The sequence below is a fragment of the Dermacentor andersoni genome, chromosome 3, assembly GCF_023375885.2.
Source record: "Dermacentor andersoni chromosome 3, qqDerAnde1_hic_scaffold, whole genome shotgun sequence".
In the NCBI taxonomy this organism is placed as follows: domain Eukaryota; kingdom Metazoa; phylum Arthropoda; class Arachnida; order Ixodida; family Ixodidae; genus Dermacentor; species Dermacentor andersoni.
Window position 1 is genome coordinate 160360229 of NC_092816.1, and position 19554 is coordinate 160379782.

The following is a 19554-nucleotide window of genomic DNA, read 5'->3' on the forward strand; positions in this document are numbered from 1 at the left end:
TGTATATTTGTTTGTGTGCCAGGAGCTGTTAAAAACGGAATTGTGACAGGGGAGAAGCTGCCATTTAATTTATGGACTTGTTCCCACATTTTTTTGGATGTGGTTGAACTGTTGATAGATGGTATGTAGTTCTTCCAGGAGGTTTTCTCAGCATCGCGACGGACGCGGCGTGCGTTGGCTCTTGCCTTTTTAAAGTTTACGAGATTATCATGGGTTCGGTATCTACGGAATATGCCCCACGCTTTGTTTTGTTTCTTTTTTGCTTCCCTAAATTCTTGCGTGTACCAGATTTTATGATTATGTCGAACCACTCCTGAGGACTGAGGAATAGCTAGCCGCACGGCATTAATAATACAGGTTGTGAACAATTTGTTTTGATCGTCGACATTTAAATCTTTTGAGCAACCTTTTTCCAGGCTGGCCTGTTCTTGAAACAGTGCCCAGTTTGCTAAGTGTAGCTTCCAACGACTTGGTTTGCTTGGGATGATCTGTGGTGGGGATGATAAGTTTTACAGGAAGGTGATCACTTCCGTAGGGGTTGTCAACAACATCCCATTTAAAATCTGTAAAAAGTGATGGAGAACTAAAGGATAAATCTAAGCAGCTCATTTTTCCAGAGCTCGGAGAGCAATATGTGTGTTTTCCTGTATTGAGCAGGCAGACGTTATTCGATAAAATAAAATCTTCTAGGATACGGCCTCTAGTGTCGGTTTGGTCACTCCCCCAAAAAGATGAGTGTGCATTAAAATCCCCTACTACTAAATATGGCTCTGGTAGTTGTTTAAAAAGTGCTTCTAAATCATGAAGTGTAACATTTAGCTGTGGTTCCAGATACACAGTACATATGGTAATTGTTTTAAAATCAAGGACGGTCACTGCTGCAGCTTCATATTTCGTTTGAAGCCTGATTTCGTGAGTAGCAGCACCATTTTGGACTATAATCGCGACACCACCAGAGAGCCTACTCGCTTGCTCTCTGTCACAACGAAATACTTTGTAGTTTTTTAGAATGTTCTTATGTTGTGGTCCTAAGTTCGTCTCTTGTAAACATAAAGCCACAGGAGAAAAAGTGTTTAGGATATCTTTTATGTCGCTATAGTTTTTGATAAGTCCACGACAATTCCAATGTATCAGGAACGCCATGTTTGATTATATTGTAGGGGTGTGGCTATAAATGATTAGGTTCCTCGTGTTTGAGGACCCGTTATTGGGGTTCTTCCTTTTTTCTTTCTTTCAAGAGAATTTTGCCTCCGCGGTTGCGGGGGCGGGCTGGAAGTTGTCTCCATGGCCTCTCCTGAGGCGCTGGAGTTCCGCGACACCGCGGGTGTGTGTGTTTGAGGCCTCTCCCGTTGGAGAAAAACCTCTTGGGCGGCCGACTTTATGGCCGGCGGGCCCGGATTAGTAGGTGGCAGGGCAGCTTGCGCTGTCTCTGCCTGGGGCGTGGGTGGCTGTGCTGAAGGCCCGGTAACTGTTGCCTCAGCAGCCGCCGAAGGTTGGTGTGGCGCTACGCCCCGTCGCACCACATCGGCGAAGTTACTTCTTCCATTGAAGGAGAATGTGTTTGTTAGCGCGATTCGCCTTCTCGCTTCTTTGAATGAAATATTTACTTCGGTTTTCAGCGTGATAATTTCTTTTTCTTTTTTCCAGGACGGACACGCCCTGGAGTACGCGGCATGTTCTCCTTCGCAGTTTACGCAGCGCGCCGCACCGTTACAGTTTTCAGTAGCATGTTCTCTTGAAGCACATTTGCGCAAGTTTTGCGGCCCCGGCAACTCTGTGAGCCATGGCCGAACCTCTGACAATTGAAGCATCTGCGGGGGTTGGGAATGTAAGGCCTTACATCTATTTTCAAGTAGCCGACTTCTATTTGTTCAGGGAGTCTGTTGCTGTTGAAGGTGAGGATCAGGTGTTTCGTGTCGATTTCTTTGTTGTCCTTCCGAATTTTGATCCGGTGAACGTCTATGACATCTTGGTCGGTGAGTCCTTCAAGCATTTCTTGTTCTGTTAAGTGTATGAAGTCGATTTCTGATATTACACCGTGGACAGTATTGAGGGATCGGTAGGATGTAACGGAGACAGGGATGTCCCCAATGGACGCAAGGTTTGACAGTTTGGTGTATTGCATGTTGTCTCGAAGTTCGAGCAGCAAATCGCCACTAGACATTTTTGACAGCTTGTAGCCAGAGCTGAGGGCTTCTGTCAAGGACTTTGATACTGTGAATGGGGACAAGATTCCTGCTGGCTTTTCTTTTACTTCACTGTGTATTACATGGTATTTTGGGAAGGCTAGTTTTCTTTTCTGGAAAAATTTAGTTGCTTCGGTCCGCCCTCTTTTGTAAGAGGGGCGATCATTTTGGGGGAAAGGAGGAGCCATAGGAAAAAATTGTATTGTTCAGCCACGGTGCTAGCCGCCCACCATGGAGCCCAACGAGGGGACGCGACAGGAACATGCGAACAAGTCCTGCACATGCCAGCTGTACATCGAGACTATAACCTAATAGGACGTAACCAAGGCAGGTTAGTCCCACAAGGTTAACCCTTGCCACGTACGAAAAGATGAAGTGAATAGAAGATACAAGAAGACAGGACAGGTGTGAAAGAAGAGGGTAAAGAAAAAGCGTGTGGAGGAAGAAGACAGGAAAAGGTGACTGCCGATTTCCCCCGGGAGGGTCAGTCCAGGGGTGCCGTCTACGTGAAGCGGAGGCCAAAGAGGTGTGTTGCCGCCACCGGGGGGCCGTAAAGGTCCAAACACCCGGCATTGGCTCAACCCCCAGGATCCCCTTTTCCCCGGACACGGCTAAGCCGCACACGGCTACACGCGGGAGGGTCCAACCCTCGTGTGCTCGGGTACGTGGTGTCGCAACGCCCCAAACGCCTGCTGACGCAGACGCCCCTGCGTGGAATTCTAGTGTGAATCTTTTCATTTGCGTAAAACAAATTGGTTCTGAATCCGAGTTTTCTTTTCGATCATTTCACCATATGTCTTTCTGATCTGTAAGTTGGGCAATACTAATAATGCCTGATTGTTCGTCTCAAGACAATCAGTTATGCACATTAAAGGCACAGATAGCACAACTGCGGGCTCAATGCACCTTTCGAAAAGCCCACCATCAGCCTGAATAGACACAACCACATTCGGCTATGAACGGCAAATTTGGCTTTGTGATCGTGGGTTCGTTCCTGAGCGCGAATGTCGCGTAATGCCGCGTTCAGGCTACGTACGGCACGTGCGGATCATTCGCACGGATCGTAAGCGTAAACGCAAAAAGCGCAACTAGTTTGTTCACACTACTGTTGCATTGAGCGGAAAGTACGCAACATTCGCAACCAGCCTGTGCGTAAATGTTCGAGTACCCCCTACTTTTAGGACAGGCACAGATACGACTGTTACGACGCCGCCAGTGCGCGAAGCAGTTTCGGTTTGCATCTTCCGGTCACGGAGCTTCCGGCCTCCCCAGATTCCGCGTTTTCATCCGGTGCCCGCCATCCCAGCAATCCGAATTGCACCGTTGTTCTTTGTGTGTCTATGCGGTTTACCGGTTTTATTGTGCTGTGTGTGCCCGTGGCTGGTGATGATACTAGCTTCGGAAGCCTCAGCGTGATCGCCATCCCAGCCATCCGGCGTGGCAATGATGTTCCTTGCTGCTGCTGCCGACTCCCTCCGCCTTTTCCCTGGTTCGCGCCGAACGCGCGCGGTGTCCCCGAGTGCGGTGCGGTTTTCCGGTCTCATTGTGTTGTGTACACTGCCCAGCCATCCGACGTTGCAACGCTGTTCCTTGCGTATGTTCGTATGTTCATTGCGTGTCAGTGCGGTTTGCCGATCTCATTGTGTTGTGCACACTGCCCATGGCTAGTGATGATGCTAAGTGCGGACGCTTCTTCGCTGTGCAGCGATGAATTACTAATTGAAGTGCGACAGAAGCCGATACTCTATGACCAGCGCCTGAAAACCTACCGGGACAAGCAACTGCAAAACGGCACCTGGTTAGAGATATCGAACGCATTGAAACAAAGCGGTGTTCTTTATTTTTGCATGTGCGCGAAACTCGTAGCAATCCACCGCTTCCTTTTGTCAAGAGAAGTGCAATTTGGGCGCTAGGCGAGCATTGGCAATGTTGACAACGGTGCGCTGTCCGTTTCGTCCCAGCGCATTGTTGCAGCCGATGCGTTACGTCGCCGTAGTATCAAGTGCCGCGCCTACAGCGATAGTTTTATGTTAAAGAGTCATCTAGACGTTTTCTCGGCGTTGTGTTCTCGCGTCACGCTCGGTGAAGCGGCACATTCTGGGGCAAAAATTGTAGGCCCTGAAATTGTCGCAGAAGTGTGGGATTGACTGCGTTCGTATCTGCGTCACACCTAGCACGGAATTGCGAGTTGTAGCTTGCACCAGCCGTCTGTCGGGAGGCGAATCATCAACCAACACACGCAAAAGTGTCTGTGGCAGTGGGTCACATTTTTAGTGTCTATGCGGACCAACTACGCTATCGCATTGTGACGCGTAATCAGTGATTAAGTGACGCGCTCTGTTTTTGTTGCTACCATCGCGCCGAACGCAAGCTGGCAGGCCGTGAAAAATTTTTCGAGCTAACTTACACGGCTGTGTGCACAAGTGTTCATAAACCTCATGTTGACCTATAAAAATGAGACCAGCGTAATATCACAGGAGTTAGGTTTCATTAGACGAACGTGTTTTTATCGTGTGCAATGTGCCCTTTATAATATGTGAACACCTTCGTTTCCTATGTGCAATGGAGTGGCAAAGTTGCAGCATCGCTGAAATTGTCTTTGACAAAAGTGCCTTCGACTACGAAAGACATACACCAAGTCTGGCAGCGGCGCAGCGGACGTTGCTAAATCATGGCTGCTGATATGCCCCATCTCATGTTCCTGGCAAACGCTATACAACGTCGAAGGTAAAAGGCAACTGTTAGCTTATTTGCTACTTAATAGGCGTGGCGTTTTGTTGATAAGCATGGATTATTTTGAGTACCAGCTGCGGTGGCCATATTTTGATGAAGTAAATGCAAACACAATCGTTTACCTGCACTTTCGCGTACGCTAACTCGCGCTCAGGTGTACAAAAATAATCAGTAGTCCACAGAACGACATCCTCTGCAGTCTAAATGTGGAATTGGGCCTTCGTAGGCGATCTGTTAATGGCACGTTCATTGTGCGTGTGTAGTAGTTGAATTTCTTGAGCCGCACCCATTGTTCCTACTTAACTGCCAGCACGTCAGGTGTAGAATGAACTACCAAAACACGAAAATGTCATTACTTGGGAATTTGTTAATTATTCAGGCAACATTCAGGCCCGTTTATCCCGTTCCTGCCGCATTTATAATATTTTACTGCTTTGTAGTTCGCATTCGTAGTTGCATTCAAGTGTTAAAAGAAAATGTTCACCAGCAGTACAAGTAACCGGAGCAGTGGTTTTTTACTGCAACTTACAATATTCCAGAGTCCTCGGGTAGTGTTTCTGCTCCATTCTGCCCTGACAGGGCTATCAAGACCAGAACAATATTCAGAAGCTAAACCCAGTATGTAAAATGAGGCATCATTTACTTGTCAGTGTTAACAGGAAGCTGTATAAAGAGCCCTGTGTGCCACAACATTGCATGTGCTGTTCTCTTTGTAATGTTCAATTGCTTCAGTTTATGCACGAATATAAGCGTTTCATATGATGTTTTTTTTTCCTCTGCCATCCACAGTCTGGCGAGACAAGGTACCTCAGCTGCTCTGTCTCTAGGTCAGTCAATCTAGTCAGCCAGTGACTCAACATCGTCGGTGGAGGGATTGTGCCGCACATGCTACATTGACAGTACACAAGATGCATCAGTGCCTCACGAGGTGCTTCAAGTTTTGTCCACTCCAGACGCTTCGTCAGACCCAAGCAGCAAGGTGGATTCACGGCCTGTCGCCAGCGCACCAGTGACATCATCAGTGTGTTCAGACAAAAGTTATGCGCAACCTAATAACTCAAACAAGCCTGCGAAAAGAAAACAAAAAGACCTTGATAATTTGATGATCACGACACTCGCGGCCAATCGCCAGCTACTGAATGAATTGACGACACCTGCAACGTCAGCAGATGAGGATGAATATTTTCTGTTGAGCTTGAAAGGTCTTTTAGATAAAGTAGATGGCTGCAAGAAGGAGCACGTCCAGCTGCAGATATATAGCCTATTAGTTGAAGCAGCATACCCTACACATGCTAGATCCATGAGCACATACTGTAGGCCCGTACCTCTCATGCATTACAGCTGATATTTGTGGCGATTTTTCATGCCCTGCTAGGTGTAAAGCCGACTTACTGACATCGTAATCAGTTCTTTGCTCTGTGTATTGAAAAGGAATGATTCAGTGGAAGCTTGTAATGTTTTTCCTGAACCACTGCAATGTTCAAGGTGAAATGGGCAATAAACATTCTGCGGAACAAATTTCTCTGCATTATTTTCACAATTCTTGTTAACTAGACACTCCTGTATGTGTGCTAGCTACTGGGGAAAAATAATGGTTCTAGTATTGCTGGTGCTTTAGGAAAGGGGCGTAATGTTGGAAAAAGTGATGTTAGATCATTGACTTTTACGTGAACAAAAAGAAATTTATTACAATATTGCTCTCAACTTATACCCGTTGATATGATTCAAATAGCCAGCAAGTAGCAGGGGCGTCGCCGGGGGGGGGGGGCTTATGGGGCTTCAGCCTCCCCCCCCCCGGAAATGTTTTCGTGTTGCCATGCACCGCCGACCAAAACAACGCCTGGCGCCGGAAATCATTCTGGCTTTTGTCTAGAATGTCCTTTTCACGCTCTAATAGGCATTTCAGCGCGAACATTGAGAAATCGGGCTGGATTTCGTGGCAACGCCCATGCACGGGAGTCACGTAAAGGCTAAACCCCACGAGAGCGATTTTGTGCGCGACAGCGATGAGCGCCGGTTTCGACCGACAAAACGGGCCGACGCTTGAACAGATCGCTCGGTGTTGTCGCTCGATCGCTGGGTTCTGCAAATCTAGAATTCGCCGCTCGTCGCCCGGAAGTGCTATGAGCGACTAGCCAATAGCGCGAAGCCGGAACTGGATGTACATCACTCAAATACTATCGATTGTCGCACGGAGCGAGCAAACGATTGAATTTTTATAGTGCAAGGAAAGAACCTACTGCAAGACCCTCAAACATGTTATGCTGCCTTTTACAGTAAAATACGTCAACTTAAATTAATCAAGCACACGTCACGCAAGTTTCGGCGCGTATATTGCTGCCCTCCTACCGGCCACACCGGGTAGACGTCGCTCAAAATCGTCGCTCGCATGGGGTATGACTTGTAGGCGACGCGCCAACGCGACAGCCATCTCCGTCGCATCGCTTGTCGCTGTTGCGCGCAAGATCGCTTGCATGGGGTTTACACTTGAAGCAAGGAGCCCCATTCGAGCCCGTCCGTCTGCAGGCTTTATTGGTGCCGAGCGTGATACTGTTCAGATATGCCATGCATTACAGTCCAAGCTTCGCTAGCTCAACCCCATGTGCTTGGCCCTTTCCTTTGTCTTCAAGGCGTGCCACAATTTCCAACAGGCCTATCACTAATCGGTCAAAAACCATTCACTCCTTTCATCAAAAAGGTCACAAGTAGTTATAATGCAAACATCACAGACTTGTTAACAACATAATAATTCGAGTTCTATTTGAACAAGTTGATAAGCTTGGAGTAGCTGCATGCTGGTCATCGCATTATGTGTAGAAATGTGTGAACCTGAGCCTCTTGAGACTGTTCATTTCATCAGCAGGAAAACAGTAATCAATGTCCTTCACTGAACGAATTATTTCTAATGACAAGTGATGTTTTACCATGAATTAAGTATGTGAATGAAACCTGTAAATTGGCCCTGGTCAATGAGAAACAACCCCCCCGACTTCAAATTGGCAAGTTCCTACAGACACAGATGTGCAAAGTAACGCAGCAGCATACACATCACGAAAAAACTTGATAATACAAACACTACACAAAAAAGCTTGTTCTCTCCCGAGACTTCAAATGCATATAATGTTACCATATTTCTCATCTTGGGACAATGTTTCTGCCAAGGTACAAGTCCAGCATGTAAGGCTGAAACTGGCCTGTAGCTTCCATCATTTGCAACTGCCCTGAACATTTAACGCAAAAGCAGTATGTATGGCGATCAAAATGTTCAATTTCCATAATTCTTGTTAGTACATAAAGCTTGCCTCTTGCAACAAAGAGAGACTCAATTCTGTAAAACTCTGGGCCTGCATTTTGTTTCATAAGGACGCTTCGACATCTGTAATGGCAACGGTCAAGGGTTGCACGGTGCACTTGATGAGCAGTTGGCAAAACCTCTCGCACACTCTGGAAGAGCATACCACACAACTTGCTTGCTCTGTACTGTCGAAAGGCCCTCATACAACTGATAGCTGTGCATTTGGTAGCTTTGCTTCAGCTGGTGCTGCATAGCAAGTGTAAATGTAAAGTTCTTAAAATTTTTTACGGCTGCGGCCAGCTTCTTGAACTGTTGATGACTTGCCCCAAACCTCATCGACCACATATGTTTAAGAGGTCCCACCTCACACAAAAATCTTGGGTAGTGCACAAGAAAATGCAACTTTGGTATCACTGAAGCTCGGCCATAGCACTTCACAAATTCAGTGAGTAATGCCTGCACCAGCACACTCAAGTATGCGAGGCTTTCAGCTGGGATTTCTGGTGAAAACACAATGTCAAGCATTTCTCTGAACTGCAACAGAAGCTCCCAGTCCTCATTGCTCTCTGGTATCTTTCCTCCCAGGATCAATGTAATTAACCTGAGCAGGCACCACTTATTTGAAGCTGTTCCTGTTAAACCAGCATTTCCAGTGATGAAAGTCATGTTAAACGGCAGGGGCTTGTTTTTCAAGTCATTAGGACCATTCAAATGCAGACAGATCAAACAAGTCTTGCTTGGAGAGCAAGCCTGAAGAAAGAAGTCATTTCAGACCATGACGCAGCACACACTCTGCTCCTCCTTCTAAGATGTCATGCATTATATCTGGGGCTTTGATTGATTGATTTGTAGAGTTTATTGGCGCAAGGGCCAGATGTGGCCAAAGAGCGCCAAGTCGATGATCCGTGCTTGTCAATGTTATGTGAGTGTTGATTGTGGGGAGTATATGATACACGGCTGCATAGTGGCCTAAAATATTCGCTAAAAGGTGGAAAATATACATATGGTGCAATGTGACTGTAACAGGGCCTAAAATTTATTCGCTCTGAAGTGCGTAAAATACAAGCATAAAAAAATGACAGTGATTGATGGTGTCTGCGATGAAAATAGATATTTCACGAGATATGTGATGGCTGTAGCACTAGTGTCTCAGCAAGGCCTTGAAAGCAAGGGCTGGGAGGCACGTGCTCTAGAAAATGCTTTCATTGCAGCTACGACCTCCAGGTGGAGGCCGTGCTACAAGTAGCCTGGCCAAATTACATTTAAGGTGTCAGTTTCAGTTAAAAAGTTTAATACTGTTCTAAAAGTAAAAAGGGGTTCATTGCTCAGAAAGAATGCTGGGTGTAATGGTGTGTGTTGGAGATAAGCGGAGGGTAAGTACTTTTTCCTTTCTGCCTCTATTTCAGTGCATTGGACAAGAACATGAATAACTGTAAGCCTGTTGCCACATTTGGTACATGTCGGAGGTTCGCTTCCCGTCAAAAGGTAGGTGTGAGTGGCGTACGTATGTCCTATTCTTAATCTACACAGAAGTATTTCCTTATGTCTGGCTGTTCTTTCAGTTATCCAGTTCCCTAATTTTGGTTTGATAACGTGTAGCTTATTCAATATTGCATTATCCCATTGATCTTGCCAGTACTTCCTCAATTTATGGCGTAAGAAGGGCTGAAGTTCTGTTGCTGCTATGGGTCTATTCACATCCGTTTCATTAAAGACGACTGACGTTGCACTTTCGTCAGCAGCTACATTGCCTTTTATGCCCCTATGGCCAGGTACCCAACATAGGACGATGTTTTGGTTGTACAGTAATGCTAGGCATAGTTGTGTGTATAGTTCATTAAAAACAGGGTTCTTATGTTTTCGAAAACTCATTAAGGCCCTCATTACGCTTAACGAATCTGTGAAAATGATGGCCTTATTCAGATTTGTTTGTCTGATGTGCTCTACAGCTGAGAGTATTGCGTACGCTTCAGCCGTAAAAATACTTGTGTTAGGATTTAGAGTACCGGAGGTGGAAAAAACTGGCCCAACAGCTGCATACGCGACACCAGCAGATGACTTCGAAGCATCCGTGTAAAACTCGGCGCAGCAGTACTTCGCTTGGAGTTCGAGGAAGTGTGATAGTATGTGTGCCGCAGGTGCATGTTTCGTTATTGCAACAAAAGAGATATCGCACTCCATGGTCTGCCATTCCCAAGGCGGTGGAAGGCGAGTGGGAGGCACTAGAATATTTTCTGGGAAGTGTATGTCTGTTTTTTCTGGCATTGCTTCCAAGCGCAGGCTCAAAGGAGTTCTAATAAGTGGGCTGTTATGGTAAAGTCTGGCAGCGGAGAGGTCGCTAACGATGGAATGGCATGGATGTTCGGTGTCTAATTTTACCTTAGTGTAGTATGGTAAACTTAGGAATGTTCTGCGTAGATGTAAGGACCATTCGTTGGACTCAACATAAAGACTTTCAACAGGGCTCGTTCTAAAGGCGCCTGTTGCCAGTCGTATACCGAGGTTGTGGACTGGGTCAAGACTCTTTAGCGCAGTCTCTGTTGCGGAGTGGTACACCACGGCTCCGTAGTCGAGGCGTGATTGTACGAGACTCTTATACAGGCTAAGCAGACACTTCCTGTCACTGCGCCAAGTTGTTCGAGAGAGCAGCTTGAGGAGGTTCATGGTCTTCAGGCATTTTTCTTTAAGATATTTTAAGTGGGGAATGAAGTTAAGCTTTGTGCCCAGGATAACACCTAAAAATTTGTGTTCAGGACTAACAGTTAGTCTTTCTCCATTAAGGTTAATGTCTGGTTGTGGTAGTACACCTCTCCTGTTTGAAAATAAGACATGTGCTTTTTTTGGGGTTCAACTTGAAGCCATTCTCGTCCGCCCACCTTGAGAGTCTATTCAAGCCAAGTTGTAGCTGCCTCTCGCAAATGCTAGCATTGCATGACCTGAACCCTATCTGTACATCGTCCACATAGACGGAGTAGAAGAGCGTGCGAGGCAATACGGTGTGGGGGGAGTTCATTTTAACAATAAATAACGTACAGCTCAGTGGTACACCTGTCTCCTGCAAAAATGGTCGAGAGTGTACGTTGCCAACTCTAACACGAAATGTCCTGTCAGAGAGATAGCTTTCAATTATTCTCAGCAGGTTGCCGCGAATGCCCATTGCAGAGAGATCCCGAAGGATTCCGAAGCGCCACGTAGTATCATACGCCTTCTCCATGTCAAGAAACACTGATAACACAAGCTGTTTGTGGAGAAACGCTTCCCTGATGTACATTTCCATGCGTACAAGCTGATCTGTCGTCGATCTGCCTTCTCTAAAGCCACATTGATATGGGTCTAATTTCTTGTTAATTTCTAGATAATGTACCAGTCGACTGTTTACTATCTTCTCAAAAACTGTGCATAATCCTATTGAAAATCCCATCATTGCCCATCATGAAATTTATGCTGGGCATGATGTAAAATGTGCTGAGTATGGTGGAAAACATGGTGGGTATGATGGAATTCATCATGGGTATAGTGGGTGGATGGTGGGTACAGTGGTACATGGTGGGATGTATTGGTGGGATACATACTGGGTGACTTGTCTCAATGCTGGGCGTGTTGGGTGAATGGTGGCTACATACTGGGTGAATGGTGGGTACATACTGGGTGACCTGTGTAAATGGTGGGTGAATGATGGATGTGCTGGGTGAATGGTGGATGTACATAATGGGCATCGCGGAAATGATGGGTGAATGGTGTGTGTGCTGGGTGAATGGTGGGTGTACTCGGTGGATCGTGGTACACTTAGTGGAAGGAAAATGAGCGAATATATGTGACAGTGAGAACATAATAGGCGTCAATGGTATATATATAGCGACACACGCAGCGATGATGGCGGGCGCCTAATGTGTATACCTGGTTGTCTGATTTGCCAAATGGTAGCACTGCATGTAGTCCCATTTCTTACTTATATAAACATGCATGCACATGTATACTTTTCTATATAATAACATGTGTTATAATGTTCCAGCATAATATTTCATGATGCATTCCTAATTATTAACTATTGTACCCTGGCTGCTTACCTTGTGTCTAGTATTTGCTGCTTATTTTATTAATTATGTTAATGATTTGAGTTTAAAGAGACCTACATTGAGTTTAATTCAACTTGAACATTGATGGTGATGGTAAACCATGACATGTCTGTGCTACGTACTATACTGTACTGGCTATGGTAAATTGCATATATCCATCAGCATAGTGCGAAGCACTTTCTCAGTGTTGGGAGACCAATAGCAAGCATGGAATCCTTATGGCAGACTGAAACTTAATTCTTGCATAACTTATGTCTAATGGGTACAAATGACAATCATACATGTGTGCCATATAAAACATGCGATGTTGAAGTTTTCAGACGGGTAGCACATATAGTGACCAACTAAAATTATCAAATAGTTGAAGCACAATGTCCTTTAGGGCAGCCATTTGTAAAAAGTGTGTTGTCAAATCGTCCTGCAGGCTGTATGTACATCAGCAAAATTACATAAATCAGGTTGGCTGCAATATGCTTTTTTTCAATGCACGGTCTGGGCCTCTACATGTATAGTTTCAAGGTGCCAAAAGAACAAAGTGCTACAAGGATGTTTATCTTCGGACAAATAATGTCAAGTATTGAAGCTCTTTAGTCCTTTATTTTGTACAGTAATTAATGATACACAATTCAAATATGCTACATTTCACACGAATGAATCTTGCTCGTCGATGCAATGGATGATGATGATATGTGGTGTTTAATGGCGCAAGGGCCAGGTTTGGCCAAAGAGCGCCATAACAAGTGGTGATGTTGACGATGTATTATGGAGATGTGACTTGGCTGTAAACTGGCCTAAAAATTGTCGCTGTAAAGTGCGTAAAATCTACGTGCTATAAAATTATGGCGATGACTCATGACGAATACTTTGAACATTAAAATCCATCGTAAAAGTATGATGCAGAATAGAAGATATATGAGATAGTAAAATTACCTGGAGCACTGCTGCCTCACCGGAGCCCTTGAAGCACAAGGGCCTAGAGGCGCGTGCTATACGAAAGAGCTATCGCAGCGGCATCCTCTGAAGAGAGGACCCGCTACGAACATGTGGGGCTAAAAACATGCAGGACAACATCTTTCAGGAAACTTAGAACTGCGTTGGTGTCAAATAGCGGTTCTGGGCCGAGTAACATTACCGGATGTAGGGGGATGTGCTGCCGGTATGCTAGGGAAAAATGTTTCCTTCTTTCAGGTTCGGCTGCCCGACACTCCAGGAGGACGTGCAGGACGGTCAGCCTCTCCCCGCATCTACCGCAGGTTGGAGGATCATTTTCAGTGAGTAGAAAGTTATGCGTGCCAAATGTGTGTCCTATTCTCAGGCGACAGAATAGGACATTTGTTCGCCGTGATTTTGTTACGGGGGGCCAAGAACCTAACTGTGGTTGTATCACGTGCAGTTTGTTATTTATTCCTGCGTCCCACATACGTTGCCAGTGATTTCGCAGTTTCCTTCTTAAAAAAGGCTTCAGGTCTGTGACAGGGACCGAAGCAGCAGGATTAACTGTATGCAAGGAAATTGATGTGGCCATCTGGTCTGCTAGAACGTTACCCTCGATGCCCCTATGTCCAGGCACCCAGCATACAATGACATGCTGGTTAGACATATACGCTCTACAGAGAATGGAATAGAGCTCAGTAATTACGGGGTTTCTGTGTTTATAGTGTGACTGCAAGGCTTTCACTACGCTTAGGGAGTCTGTAAATAAAATTGTTTTTTGAATATTTGATTTTCTGATATGTTTCACAGCCGACAATAGAGCATGGGCCTCAGCCGTAAATATACTTGTTTCAGGGTGCAGTACACCGGATTCCGAGAAGGATGGACCAATGGCTGCGAAGGACACCCCGGCATGCGACTTAGAAGCGTCTGTGTAAAACTCTGTGCACGAGTACTTGTACTGGAGCTCCAAGAAATGCATTTTGATATGTGTCTCTGACGCATGTTTAGTGACCTCTACAAACGATGTGTCACACTCTATCAGCTGCCACTCCCAGGGCGGTACTAGCTTAGCTGGAGGCATTACGCGTTGTTCGAGAATTGGGACATCCATTTCCTTGCTAAGTTCTCTTGCACGCAGTGAGAAAGGAAGTCTCATAGAGGGTCTGTTATTAAAAAGTGTTTCACACGTAAAGTCGTTAATGGTTGTGAAACATGGATGTTCCTTATTAGAGCGAACCTTGAGAAAATACGTTAAGCTGATGTTAGTTCGCTGACGATGGAGTGGCCACTCATCCGACTCTACATATAAACTTTCAACAGGGCTTGTCCTAAATGCGCCAGTGGCCAGACGGATACCCAGATGGTGTACGGGATCTAACATCTTAAGCGCGCTCGGTGCGGCAGAGTGGTATACTACGGCACCATAATCTAACCGTGATCGAACTAGGCTCCTGTAAATATTCAATAAACACCGTCTGTCGCTACCCCACGTTGTGTGGGATAGTATTTTAAGTAAGTTCATTGTTCTAAGACATTTTTCTTTAAGATGTTTTAAGTGAGGAACGAAAGTGAGCCTGGAGTCAAGAATAATACCTAGGAATTTGTGTTCTTTGTTGACAGGAATTTGTTGTCCGGCCAGTTCTACACAAGGATCGGGGACCAGGCCTCTCTTTCTTGTGAAGAGAACACAAGAACTTTTGTGGGGGTTGACCTTAAATCCGTTTTGGTCTGCCCATTTGGACACTTTTTTTAATCCCTGCTGTACCTGTCTTTCGCATACTGCGAGGTTGCAGGATTTGAAGCCTATTTGTATATCGTCTACGTATACAGAATAAAAAATGGCAGGTGGTAGTGAAGCACGTAGTTTGTTCATCTTAACAATAAAGAGAGTGCAGCTGAGCACGCCTCCCTGGGGTACACCAGTTTCCTGGGTAAAGGGACGTGACAGTGCATTGCCGACTTTTACACGGAAGGTTCGATTGGACAAATAGCTTTCAATTACTTTCAACATATTTCCACAGATGCCCATTCCCGACAAATCTCGCAAGATCCCGTAGCGCCATGTTGTATCATATGCCTTCTCCATATCGAGGAATATGGAGAGGAAATACTGTTTGTGTACAAAGGCATCGCGAATATATCCTTCAATGCGCACAAGATGATCTGTTGTTGACCGCCCTTGTCTGAAGCCACACTGATAGGGATCGAGTATATTGTTGAATTCAAGGAAGTGTATGAGTCTGTGATTAATCATTTTTTCGAAGAGCTTACACAAACAATTTGTAAGAGCTATTGGGCGATAACTTGCTGTCAAGGAGGGGTCTTTTCCTTGCTTCAGGACAGGAACGACAATCGCCTCTTTCCATGTAGATGGGAGGTATCCCGTAGCTAAAATAGTGTTGTAAAGTGTGAGTAGTGTAACTTGTGTGTCAGCATGTAAGTTTCTGATCATATCATACATGACTCTGTCAGGTCCCGGTGCAGTATTTTTGCTGAAAGGCCGGTTATAGGGTTCATTCTGCCTGGAGTTTCTAATTATTGGCTTACATTCTTCTATTTGTTTATATTTGAGAAAGGACTGAGAATAATGGGTTGAGCTCGAGACGCCCTCAAAGTGCTCCCCAAGTGAGTCTGCCTGAGCTTGCAGGGTATCGCCTCGTGTGTTTACCAGAGGGAGTGATTGTGCTTGTCGCCCTATTATCCTAATAACCCTGCTCCAGACTTTGGCCTCATCTGTGTACGAGTTGATGCCCGATAAAAACTTCTGCCACTTTCTCTTCTGGCCTGTCGGCGGGTTCGCCTGCCTTCGGATTTTACTTTTTTAAAGTGGATAAGATTTTCTGCAGTGGGAGAAGCGCGTAGCAAACCCCACGCTTTATTCTGTTTTTTACGTGCGATCCTACAATAGTCGGTCCACCACGGGACACGCCGTTTGCAGGACAGGCCATTTACTTGTGATATGCATTTAGATGCGGCATCTATTATAAAGGCTGTAAAATACTCCACAGCTGCTTCAATTTCTAACGAGGAGATGTCATGCCATGAGATACCAGTAAGAGTTCGAAATTTGTCCCAATCAGCTGTCTCAATCTTCCACCGAGGTGCCTGTGGTGGATATTCGTTTTCTTGCGGCGTTCGTATTAGTATGGGGAAGTGATCGCTTCCGTAAGGGTTCTTTGTAACTTCCCATTCGAGTTCGGGCAGAATAGAAGGAGAGACTATGCTGAGATCGATTGAAGAAAAGGTTCTGTTTGCTAGAGAGTAATATGTGGGTTCCTTCTTATTCAGAAGGCACGCACCACAAGAAAAAAGGAACTGTTCAACAAGACGACCTCGCGCATCAATACGAGAGTCGCCCCACAGGGAGCTGTGCGCATTGAAATCGCCAAGGACAAGATAAGGTTCCGGCAATTCGTCTATAAATGACTGAAATTCATGTTTGTTTAATTTGAAGTGTGGGGGTACATAGAGCGAGCAAATGGTGACGAGTTTGTTTAAAAGAACAGCTCGAACAGCCACTGCTTCAAGGGGCGTTTGTAGCTGCAAACGCTGACAGGAAATATTTTTATGAACCAAAATGGCAACACCGCCTGATGATACGACAGCATCATCGCGATCTTTGCGAAACGTGACATACGGTCGGAGAAAGTTTGTGTGTTGTGGTTGTAAGTGTGTTTCCTGTAGACACAGCACTTTTGGATTGTGTTTTTGGATAAGCTCTTGCACGTCATCAAGGTTCTTGAGAAGTCCTCTGACGTTCCATTGAATTATTGGTGTATCCATATTGGTGGTAAATAAGTGCTGTGTATACGGAAACAGAAGTATTAATTACAGAGATTTCAGAGCTTAGGTTCCAGAGCTCTTTCGAGGCCCTGTAACCGGGGTTTTACTCTTTTTGAAGCGTTCGAGGGAACCTCGACGCTCCTTAGGCGCTTGGTGCGCCTTGAGGATAGGTGTTGTGTCCATTGCCTCTTGTGAGGCGCCGGACACGTGCTCTTGCGAGCGAGAAGGTTCCCGGGAAAGTCTCGCCTTGGAGGGCAAGACCCCTGCTCCCACCAGCCCGGAGGTCGATGGGGCACCCTGCGGGATTTGGCTGCGCCGGCTGTTGCCAGCGCTCGAAGGGACCTGGGAAGATGAGGCAGCCTCGGCTACGCCCACCTTCGGTGTCGATGGTCCCTTCTCCTCGGTTAACGGAGCAGCGCGAGCTGCAACCGCCGCGGGGGCAGAAGGCGTAACTGCCAACTCACTGGGTGTGGGTCGGTCAGTCGCCGGAGGCCGTTGTGGCGCTGCCCCCTTACGCGCCACATCGGCAAAGCTGCTCTTAGACAGGTATGACACCCGCCTGCGTGCCTCTTTGAATGATATGTTTTCTTTTACCTTGATTGTGACTATTTCTTTTTCTTTCTTCCAGGACGGGCATGACCGCGAGTATGCGGCATGCTCGCCATCACAATTAACACAATGTGGAGTGTTCCGACACGTTTCAGAGGAATGTTCGTTGTCACTGCACTTGGCACAAGTCAGCCGGCCTCGACAGTTCTGTGAACTGTGGCCGAAACGTTGGCACTTAAAGCATCTGAGAGGATTGGGAATGTATGGGCGAACACGAAGTTTGATATAACCGGCCTCGATGGACTCGGGAAGGACACTTGAGCCGAAGGTGAGTATCAGGTGTTTCGTCTTTATCTCTTTTCCGTCTCGCCTCATCTTAATTCGTTTAACATTGATAACATTCTGGTCACTGAAGCCCTCCAAGAGTTCAGCCTCAGTGAGCTCCATCAAGTCATCGTCAGAGACAACACCACGGGTGGTGTTCATCGTGCGGTGCGGGGTTATAATTATCTGGGTTTCCCCAAATGACACTAGTTTTGACAAGTTTTCATATTGTTTTTGGTCGCGGAGCTCCAAGAGGAGATCACCACTTGCCATCCTCGACGCCTTATAACCAAGACCAAAGACTTCAGTCAATGACTTAGAAACAAGGGAAGGGTGAGATCGTTCGTACTGGTTTATCTGGTTTTGCAGAATGAATCACATGGAAACGTGGGAAGGATTCTTTTTGGCGGCCAAAAAACTGGAAGACTTCATCGGTGCGCCCTCTTTTCTGAGGGCGATCAGGTAGCGGAGGGAAGGAAACAGCCATGTGTGGAAGTGTAGTTTTCGGCAGCAACGCTAGCCACCCACCATGGAGTCCAACAAGGGGACGCTGCAGGGCCTGAAAAACAGGGCCTGCAAACGCCAGCTGTACGTTGCCGCTATAACCCAATATGATATAACCAAGGATGGCTACTCACACAAGGTTAACCCTTGCTGCCAGAAAGGTCGGAAGTAATAAAGAAGTGAGAAGGAGACAGGAAAGGTGGGAAGTAAGGAAAAGACGAAGGTTGTAGGGAGAGAGAGACAGGAAAAGGCAACTACCGATTTCCCCCGGATGGGTCAGTCCGGGGGTGCCGTCTATGTGAAGCAGAGGCCAAAGAGGTGTGTTGCCTCCGCCGGGGGGCCTTAAAGGTCCAGACACCCAGCATCGGCTCAACCCCCAGGATCCCCCTTTCCCCAGACACGGCTAAGCCGCGCACGGCTACACGCGGGAGGGGCCAACCCTCGTGTGCTCGGGTCCGTGGTGTCGCAACCCACCAAACGCCTGCTGACGCAGACACCCCTGCGGGGGATGCAATGGAGGAGGGCCCAGATATTAGAGTAGCTTTTCCTATGTACATAGCAGGAATGTAACTGTCAATCAACAAGCTATAAAACATACATTATAGAAGACAAAGCATTACACTCCAATCATGAATTAAGGCATTGGTTTCAGAGATTAGGCGTATGCTATTCCACTAAGCACTACATTACAATGTAGTTGTAGTGGATTGCTCCGATTAAGAAAAAAAAAAACAGAACCCACCAGAAAAAATATATCTTTATGAAGGTACACATTAAAGCAAATCCAGCACCTTGTTTTGTGCAGTACGCTAAATATGGAACCATGCAGACTTTACGAGAGAACATGTAGTGATAAATTGACATTGTAGAGCAAGCTTAGCACATATCCTACATTTTGTTAAATGCATGCCATTTAATTGCAAGATGAGTAGAAATATCTTTAATTTAAAATCTATAGTTTTTGCAAAGCTTAATTGGCAATAACAAGTAGCTGTATATGCAACAGGATATTAATTATTCTTGAAGTGCAACATATTTAGGGAATATAGAATTACTTTTAGAAGGTAATTTTTCCCGGCTATAGGATAATTGTATTTGTTTTCCTGCTTCTTTTTCCGTTATTGAATGTGCTAGACATACCATCATATGTATTTCCAACAAAGCACAA